This window comes from Peromyscus maniculatus, chromosome 3 (genome assembly GCF_049852395.1).
Source record: "Peromyscus maniculatus bairdii isolate BWxNUB_F1_BW_parent chromosome 3, HU_Pman_BW_mat_3.1, whole genome shotgun sequence".
In the NCBI taxonomy this organism is placed as follows: Eukaryota; Metazoa; Chordata; class Mammalia; order Rodentia; family Cricetidae; genus Peromyscus; species Peromyscus maniculatus.
The window spans coordinates 39,728,569-39,736,635 of record NC_134854.1 but is presented as its reverse complement, the minus strand read 5'-3'; positions in this window follow the sequence as shown (position 1 = coordinate 39,736,635).

The following is an 8,067-nucleotide window of genomic DNA, read 5'->3' as shown; positions in this document are numbered from 1 at the left end:
TCTCCATTTAAACAGTTCCATTTGTAACACAAAACCAATTCCATAAGCAGTTCCATTTTTACATAAACAGTTCCATTTTTAACATGAAACAATTCATGAATTACCACAGTTAATAAAGCATATATGCATACACAAAACTGCATCTTGAGCCTAGGTAGACAAGTAAATTTCTCCATTTAAACAGTTCCATTTTTAACATAAATAGTTCCATAAAACAGTTCCTAAGTCACCACTGTTGATAGAGCCTATATGCATAAGTAAGTTTAAAATTGTCCCATTGCAATAAAATCACTCCTGTCCAAACCATTTCTTAAGTCCCAAAATTCAAATAATAAATTCTGGTACCAGCCTTCCAAATAAGAAGAAACTCACAAACAAAACCTTTTTGCAGTTTTTTTTTTTTTTTTTTTTTTTTTTTTTTTTTTTTTTTTGGTTTTTCAAGACAGGGTTTCTCTGTGTAGCTTTGCGCCTTTCCTGGAACTCACTTGGTAGCCCAGGCTGGCCTCGAACTCACAGAGATCCGCCTGCCTCTGCCTCCCGAGTGCTGGGATTAAAGGCGTGCGCCACCACCGCCCGGCTCTTTTTGCAGTTTTATCTGATTTTTTTTTTAAGTTCAGAAAAAAAATTCTGGTACTAGACTCCCACTCCCAAATATGAAGAAATTTTTCTCACAAACAAACCCTTTTTGCAATTAACAATCTTAGTTAAAACAAGTGTCTCTGCAACTTTCGTTCTCAGGGACAGAGGTATTTCAATTACAATCAGCATTTCATGGTAGTCTTTCCATCAGGGCAGCTCCACAAGAGCTGGTTAGTGCAAAGTCCTATCAAAAGAGACTTTCTTTTAGCCAACAAACAGAAATTGCAACCTTCTTGTGAGAGCTCAGGCTGCGTCTCAGCAGTTCCCACAGAGCCCAGTCTGGCTGTTCAGCCTGGAACACAGTTCTTACCTCCATAGCTCCCTGGGCTCCAGTGCTCCAGCTTCCTGCTTGGCTCTTGGCCTCTCACATGGTGCCTCTGCTGAGCCACCTGCTCAGTTCTTCACTTTTCCCACATTATCTCGGGCTCCAGCTGCCAGGGGCTGCGGTTCTGGGAGTCTGACCTGCACTTCAAGCCGCTGCCTGCCATCTCCAGCTGGCTGACTGCATTCTCCTGCCATGGCTCTAGCACATAGAACTTCGCTGCTAAAGCTGGTTCTGCTTTCACTGGTTCTTGGTGTCTCCACTCTGCTCCTCACCATGGCTTCCTTTCAGCAGAAAACTTGCAGGCCCTCAGGCGTCTGCAGCTTGAGAAGCCATGATACTCCATAGGTCTCAGCTACCTGACACCTGGCTGCTGCCTTAAGCTGGCTCTGGAGTCTGTTGTTTTGGCTTTTGGAGCTTCTGAAGCCACTCAGACTGTCAAGCTCACAGTCTGCTAGGGACAATACCTTCTGTATCCCAGGCTGGGAAAACCTTACTTTAAATTCACCTAAGCCTACCTAAAGCTTATACTTCCCCAATATCTCAAACTAAACTTATGATTTACTTTGCTAGAAAGAGAGAGAAACAGAGACAGAGAAACATAGATAGAGACAAACATTTGCTGCAGCACATGGGCATCTTTCAGCCCCTTTCACTCCTGAGAAGAGAGTAGAATACCTCCGCCTACACAACATAACCAGACATGCCCTAACTTCCCATGGGCCCCTCTACCCTACCAATTCTCTGGTGTCACTGATCTGTGGCACCATCTGTGGCAGACCAGTCACTACTTTTATGGTCCAGGGTACTCTTAAGTAGGGAGAAGTGAGAAATATCAGATAGAAGGAGTTACCTAGGTGACAAGAGGAAAGACAGAAAACACAGGATAGCTTGGGAGGGCCTGGGTCTGACCCCACCAGCCTTGAACTTTATTCCAAAGGACTTTTCATGACAATCCAAGGGGAGGAGCAAAAGACCTCCCCCTTGCTAGATACAACCAAGTGTAGACCCTTCCAAACACCTGGTACGCAGGCTGTGGTCCAATCATCCTCTTTATGCAGACCTGCTGGATAAAGCCACTAGGAAACCTAGATATGCTCCAACAGGGAGGCAGAGGCAGGCAGATCTCTGTGAGTTTGAGGCCAGCCTGGTTTACAGAGTGAGTTCCAGGAGAGCCAGGACTACACAGAGAAACCCTATCTCAAAAACAAAAACGAAAAGGGGGAGGGATGAGAGAAAAGGAGTAAAGAGTGAAAGCTCTCAGCTACAATTCAGGAAGACCCTCCAGTATAGTTGGGTTCAACTAATCCTCTCCTATTTCTAAGTACTTTGATAATTTAAAGAGATATAATAGGCTTATAGATAGTCATCTAGAACTCTTTTTGTTGATCCTCAGTGAGGCTGAACCCCATCTCCTTGCAGGTCTATTGTCTTCCCTTATAGAACCCTAACATTTACCAGATCCCATGTGTTTACTTGTCTGTCTCCCCTTCCCCCTGGACTGAAAGACTACCAAGGGCTGAGACCATCTCCAGTAGTTCTTTGTATTCCCTGCCCTTGAAATGATTCCTGCCTCATGGCCTATACTTCATAGATAGTAAATAAAAAAAACCCAGAGTATCATAAAATCAATCACTGTGCAGATAGAGAAACATATATTCTGTGATTGCATATATACAAAATGTTAAATAAGTCTGGGAGAGTAGAAGTGATAACAGAGACCTGGCAGGAGGTAGGCTTTCAGGAGTAGAAGTGCTATTTCTTGAACTAAGTGGTCCTTTGGAGCTGGGGAAGTAGCTTCATAGAAGAGTCCTTGCCTAGTATGTGTGACCCCCGAGTTCCATCTCATCATTGAAAATACACAAGGATTTTCTAAGTCCTTGTGTGTGTGTGTGTGTGTGTGTGTGTGTGTGTGTGTGTTTGATTAAAAAGTTACTAAGAGAAAAAAGGAAAGAAAGAAAAAGAAACAGTTAGCTACTCCAGACCCATCAAAAGAAACTGAGGTGGATAGGAGATGCTGATTACACAAGGAGTTGCTTCTGTCTTTTTTCTTTTGCTGAGTATGAATTAAAATTGCTGGCAAATTATGCAACAAGCCTCACCAGCATTCCCTAAACATCATTACTCCATCGCACATTTTATTGCACTTTTCATCAATCATTTATCCCCAACATATCAACACATTTGTATGCATGTACAAATTACAATCTAATTAAAGAAATCTACAGTATCATGTTTGATGTTATTGATTCCTTAAAATGTACACTGGGAGGGAACAAAAAGATTTCTGTGAGTCAATAAATATTCAAGATGTCAGGTACTGAAAAGTGAATCGTGCCTCTGATTAATTGATTTTAATAATAATCATTTTATTTATATAGAGACCTTGCCAAGACATTCAGGGAGCTGTAAAGTGATCCATAGTCCATGATTAAAGCATGATACAAACAATATATAACAAGCCTCCCTCCTAAAATAAAACAAAGGGTAGAGGAGATGGATGGCCAGAATGTGAAGGTACGGGAGAGGGTGGGCCATAGATTTGGTGTCTAGATGGTGATAAATGCTACGAAGGGAAGAGGGGAATTTCCTGGGATTGGCCAAGGCCTGTAATTTAATAGAATTGCACTGAAATACTGGTCTATGGGGAGTCAGTTCTCACCCTGCAGAGATACACACACTTCCTTCCTGTAGCGCCTGGTGGCAGGAACTCAGATAATAATAACATCTTTCCTGTGAGCTACATCCTAGATATGAGTGGGATTTTTTCATAATGATACAAGCAGCACAAGTTACGTAAACCACTATAAATTATTTTTCACTTATTGATGTGGCAAAAAACAAAAAGGAAAACCTAGGTAATTTTTTATTAGCTCTCAGTGCAGCCCAGGACAGTATAAATATATTTTTGAAAATGCTTATGAGGGTGCTCACAAATGTGGCATTCCTAAGAGAACAACAAAGGAGCGGTGCACGAGGCATAATTAGCCGTGGCTTTTCCACTGAAAACCCTTCTCCACCCCACCTTACCCTTTCTGTCCCCATGTTCCAGCACCTCATCCATGTAATGTGGCTTGCCATCATGATGATTATCTGAAACATGGAACGTAGAGGAAGATATAAAGGAATGGGGAGAAGGTGAACAGGCAAGGCTCCGAGAGGAGGAGTGCTTGCCGTACAAGCCTGGGGACCTGAGTTTGACTCCTAGAAGCCATGCTAAACAGCAAGATGTGGTGTGTGCATCTCCTACTGCAGCCTTCTACAGAGAGGTGGGAGCTGGGAAGAGCAGCACCACCAGGGGCAGTGTGCCTGCTAGCCTGGAGTACTCAGTACAACAGACATGGCAAAAGAGAAGCAAAGAGAGTTCTGGTTCTGCACACATTGCCCTCTGACCGCCACAGGCCCGTAGTAGCATACACAACAGTAAAATAAGAAAATGAAAATGTAAATCTCACTAAAATCATCTTTAGGCAGCTGTTTGTAAGGCTTCTTAAAATACTGCATTAATAAGCCTGTTTGTTACAAACACAGACAGGCGCGTGCCTGCACGTGCAAACACACACACACACACACACACACACACACACACACACACACACACACACGAGTGGTTATGTACCAAAGCATTGCCAATGGATTTTGAATACTGACATTAATAAAAATCCTGAAGAAAAAAAAAAAAAGACAAAACAAAAAGAGTCAAATGGGATATTCTTCTAGTAGAGCAGTTCTCAACCTGGGGGTCATGACCCTTTTGGAGGTCAAACAGCCTTTTCACAGGGGTCATCTAAGATCATCTGAAAACACAGATATTTGTATCACAATTCCTAAACGTAGCAAAATGACAGTTATGAAGTAGCAAGGAAGATAATTTTATGATTGGGGGTCAACACAACATGGGGAACTGTATTAAAGGATCCAAGCATTAGGAAGGTTGAGAACCACTGTTCTAGCAGCTTTGTGTACCTATTTTTACGTAGTATTTAGCCAATTTTTTTTTAAAGATGGAATGAGATGAAAAATACAGCTTCACAAAAAGGCTGTGGCAGTTGCTGAATATGTTCTGGACAGGAAGCTAGTGATGGAGTTCTACTCTCTGGGACTGCAAATTTAATGCATATTTAGTTCAGTCATCTGAATTACAGCAACAGAAACACGGAGAAAGATGCATTATAAAAAAGGAAGGGATAGTTAACAATAATCCTGAAGACTGATGGTTCAAAGTGACACAAGCTCACTGGTAAAACCTACACAGATGTAGCTAAACAGAAGATGAAGGGCCACGACCGCTAAAGCCAACTTTCCTCCAGGCAGAACAGGGGCCGGGAATCCCTGTTGCTACATTAATTTCCCCCAACCTCCAGTTCAACACAATCTTTATCTTAATGCTAGGAAGATACAATGATATTACTACCCGACAGATCCTATGCCATGTGAAATGAAACGGACATTTTTGTAAAAACCTTGCTTAGCTATGTACCCTCGCTGCCTAGCTTGGCTGTGTAACCTGGTCCTTGTTTGATGAAAGCTGAAAAGATGTGCTGGCTGGGAAGGAAGGGGAGCCAGAGTTTACTGGGAATCCTTAGGCACTTCGTGATTGATTGGTGGGTGAGGAGTCAAGAGAGTTGCTGCCCGGGGTTGAATAAAAGAGCCTCCATTCTTCAGAGAGCTAGAGAAAGATGGGAGAGACAGCATGGAAGGCTGCCATCAGTCTAAAAGAAAAGCCACTCTCTGGGAAAGAAAGCAGACATTTGGGTAAAGAAGGCAACCGTATTACACCCACTGAGCATAAAATCTGACATTAGGGAGGACAAGGGGGAAAAAGTCAAGAGAAAGGGGGGTTATAAAATGGTAACGAGATGTGTTTCATTTTAGTAAAACTGCTTCTTCAATATTTGCCCTTCTTTTGATTGCTGATTGTACCATCACCAATTTTAAGGATTTCTGTTTTCAAAAAGATGCTTTTTTTTTTTTTTTGGTTTTGGTTTGGTTTGAAAAGCCCACATCATGCTACAGAGTTGCTGTTTTATCTTTGTGTGCTTCTGTTTACCTGCAGCAGCTGGCATTGGAGGTTGTCACAGAGGAAAGAAAATTCAAAAGAATACAAAGCTTAGAGTTCACTCAAGGTAGAGCTAAGTGCAAGCTGGGTCACTAGGTGACAGCTGGATTGCCTGGCTTGCATTAGTTCCTCCTGTGTGAACAGTGCTTGCCCAACTACAGCTTGGGTACCATCGCAGAATTATGAAGGCAGTCGGGCAGACTACTCAGCATTTTTACAGCTGAAAGACAGAATTGAAAATATCAGCTAGAGTGCAATGAATAGTAAAAGTATTATTTCATAAAACTTGTTATTATACACATACACATATACACAAGTGTGCTCACTAAGTCACAAGGCAAAGTATATATATATATATATATATATATATATATATATATATATATTATATATTAGTTGAACTAGAGTCACATCACTTCAGTCTTCTTTTCTTCTACCCAGCCTCTTCCAGTTACCCCCTCCGACTCCTTCCGTGCTCCCCTCAAGTTGGTAGCCTCTTTATCTTTGATTATATTTGGTGTGTGTGTGTGTGTGTGTGTGTGTGTGTGTGTGTGTGTGTGTGTGTAGGGAGAGAGAGAGAGAGAGAGAGAGAGAGAGAGAGAGAGAGAGAGAGAGAGTCTATTTTGTTGTTTGCCTGTATATGGTTTCAAAGCCAATCATTCTGCATTGGGAAACCAATAAGGTAACTTATCTCTGGAATCTTCTAGAATCTGCACCTCAGATAGAAAGCATCCATGTGAGGGTGTACTTGACTTAACATATTACCTTTTCAAAAAGCCCAAATACAGTAAATCTGCATGTATTAAACTTGTAGTTTTTAGACACCACATATTTGCTTTAGAAAATGCTTCTTGATGTCCTCCTAAGCTCATGCAGCTGTATCAGAGTGGCTGACCTTCTCTGGACACATTCTCTGTGTGGAAGTTGTATGGCACCAGAAGGACCCAGATGATTGAAGGTTGCCAGTGCTGTATTGGAATTTTCTTAAGATAATCCACAAAGTAGGTATTATTCATAAGGGGTTTGTGACAAAAGTCACATTTATGATGCACATAATACAGGTTACCTCCTTTAGTGTATGATATTTCTCATAGACAGAAACTTAATTGATCTATTTCAGTCTTGAGTCTGATGGAAATGAATGTCTTAGAAATACTAAAACAATTTTTACTAGAAAAATTTACATCTAAGTCTGTGTAAGTATACAGTTGGTAGACATATTGTAACCCATCTGAACTCATCCATGCACCCATCAACCAGGTCTCTGCATTTTCTCAAGGTAACTTAGGAACGTGTTGAAAGGAAACAGGGCAAGTGATGAGAAGACAAATCAATGCAGTGTGTGTGTGTGTGTGTGTGTGTGTGTGTGTGTGTGTGTGTGTGTTCACTTGCAAACATTAGACATGAAAACTCATAAAGGGAAGGCATTTTTAAATGCTTTGCTTGACAACATCCTAGCTGAAGCCTTCTGCAATCAGGCCTCTCTAAAGAAGGGCTGGAGGGCCATCAGGGCTGGTACCCACAGACTGAAGTGTGGTTGCTGCCTCTTGAATTTCATTCACTGAAAATTCACCTTTTATTCTGTTCCTCACCAGCTCAGTTGGGATACTATGTAGTACTCTATTTAATAATTAGCAATCAGATTTCTTCAAAAGAAAAAAAAATTCCCTTGAAAAGATTTTTTTTTTCTCAATTTGCTGATTAAACAGCCCCGATTCTTGGGAAGAGTGCTATGGATTACTTGACAGCACACATCTTTATTCATGAACACTTTGAAATTCAGTTTTGCATCTGTTTAATGTCATTTTTCTACAAAATGAATGAAGTTATTTTAAAATGATAATGGAGAGCCTGAATTCAGTCCTTTGGAACAATTAAAACAGTCAGAAGTGGCTTTCTTGAAAGCCACTGTGTAGAAAAGCTTATGGGCTCTTATCTAAAAAAATAGTGAAACGTCCTTATCAGAATCTTTTAAAAAAGAAGTTGGCAAGTTGATCTTAAAAATTCATGTGGAAATAAATAACAAAATGATCTCGAAAAAGAAGAG